This window comes from Arvicanthis niloticus, chromosome 19, assembly GCF_011762505.2.
Source record: "Arvicanthis niloticus isolate mArvNil1 chromosome 19, mArvNil1.pat.X, whole genome shotgun sequence".
Taxonomy (NCBI): domain Eukaryota; kingdom Metazoa; phylum Chordata; class Mammalia; order Rodentia; family Muridae; genus Arvicanthis; species Arvicanthis niloticus.
In genome coordinates, this window is record NC_047676.1 from 29625046 (window position 1) to 29627447 (window position 2402).

The window sequence follows — 2402 nt, forward strand, 5'->3', positions numbered from 1 at the left end:
CAGGGAGAGGTTAGGGGAGGTAGGGCAAAAACCTGCTTTTGTTTAGAGTTTTGAAAAAAAAAAAAGTATTTGGAGGAACCTAAGCAAGGACAGGACTGGGTGTAGTTTCCAGCGAGAGGGACTCAGCCTTCCTTCTAGAGCTCTGAAAAGGAGGCCAGACCTTTTCTGCATTTCTTCTGTTGGTTAGCTGAACACCAGAAGCCAGGAGCCTTCTTTGTAGAGGACAGGAGGAGGACAAGTCCTTGCACACCTTGCATATGGCTGAACTGTAAATACCTTTTCCTCACATAGGCATGGATTCCGTTCTGTCTTTGATATATGCTAAATAAGGTACGTCTCTGCTAAGGTAAACCTGTTTGCCGGAAGCCACCGGACCCGAGTTTAGTAGGAGCTCCTTAATTTTATTAGTCGGAGACAGTGAAAGCATGAACAGGCTCAATTTACACCTACACCCCTCTTTTTTTATGACTCATCCGGTTGTTGGGGAGTATGTGTTCTGGAAGAAACTGAGACAATAGATACGGGTAATGTGTGTGGCACTGTGGGGGAAAGATCACATATTATTACAAGTACCCAGAGTCAAAGATCAGCCACTTTGGAGGCTTGTCAGTGAAGTTAGTGTGGGTGGGGAAAAAAAAATTGTTCTTCCTAACATTACTGTGATTGAGATTAAACCCGAGTGCAAACCAACTCTTCCAAACAACACCTCAAAAGCAGGATGCTCTCCACTGCCTGCGAACGTGATGGGTGCTTCCTTCTTTGATAGATGCATGGTAGCAATGTACTTGGGCTTAGAAAGGGACTGAGGGGAAAGGTTAATGTATCCATTTCCAGTTCAGCATGATTTTGGAAGTTGAAGCTGACTTGAATTAGTGCTGTTGTTTTTTAAATCATAAATGATTTTTTTTTTCATTTTAAAACTTTTCACTAGGCAGGCCCGCAAAAAACCGCCTGAACTTATTTAGCTATTGCTGTGTGCTAGGGAATGCGTTAGGCCTTGGGTACTGTGATGATCAGGTGAGGGGCTCCAAGGGACAGATGCCACTGAGTTAGCTGTGGAAGGAAGGCTGACCGGAATCTCCACCACTCAGCCACGTGTCACCCAAAAGCCTTCCGGAAGGGCCACTCAGCCAGGCCTCACGAAAACTGGATTGAAGTCCAGGAACTGGAAGGTCATTCAGGATGCAGCTCTGGGCTGGGGTTATCTAGCTGCCCCCTCAAAACCAGGCATCTGCCTGTCCCTACTAACGGGGCTTAGCCGCCAGGACAATTCAGCTCCTCACTCCCTGATTTCCTTCTGGTGTTCTTTGGCTTCTGCTCCTGCTACCAACTGCACAGCTCTCTGTTGATCTCCCATTTAAACTTCTTTAGCTTAAGTATCTGCTGCTAGGCACTCACAAAACATTTGAGCTGGACTGAACTTCTTAATCAGGCCTCCTCGGAGATGCCAGGTCACCCTGGAGATGCGAAGACCTCAGATCAGGTGCAGTTCCTGGGCCAGTCATCTGAATCCAATTTGTTCATGTCTCAGAGACAACAGCCTCTGAGGCCCCCTTGCCGAGTACCCTTTCTGGGGTCCCTTCCCACTTTTTTCCACAGTGGTGGGTCACACAGGAAGATCTGTGTTAGTGGCAGGCACTTGGAGTCTTAACTGCTCTGTTCTGTTCAACAGCTTCCTTCCTTCTTAAGCTTATCCGTTCATATTAGTTTCTTATCACTGTGACCAAAAGCCTCACAAGAAGCATCTTAAGGGAGGAAGGATTTATTCTGGTTTTATGTGAGGTAGGCACGGCAGCCAGGGCTCTAGCTGTGGTTGTGGGAGCTCAAGGCATTACATAACGGTGGGTCAGGAAACAGAGAGCCCACAAGCTCCACTCCTGTGACACTGGGGTGGTGTTCCTGCCCCGTTTAACTAGGCATAATGTCCAGTTGGTTCTACAAGCTCTCAAAATAGAGCCTCCAGTATTTAAACACAGGAATTTGTGGGGGGAGCCTTTTACACTCAACCCATAGCATCATCCGTAGACAGAGTCAGTCATGTGCAATTGTAGCGGAGAATAAAATGAGAACTAGTTGGATGGACGTGTACCTGATGCACTCATGTGCTGGAGTCTGCTCTGCATGCTGCTGGTAGAAACCCTGGAGAAAGCATAAAACATACTCAGACCACCTTAGGCCTTGTAGTGGACAATTCAACATCTCCTCTGCCCCTGCTTAAAGATTTATTTTATTTTTGTTTATGTGTGTGCAGGTGCCCACGGAAGCCAGAAGAGGGTATCTGACGCTTGGAGCTGGAGTTACAGGTGCTAAGTCTAACAATTGCTGGGAACTGAGTAGGTCTTTTACAAGAGAAGTCTTCTCCCCAAACCCCTAAGCTCCCTACTCTTGGAGAGTAAATCTCT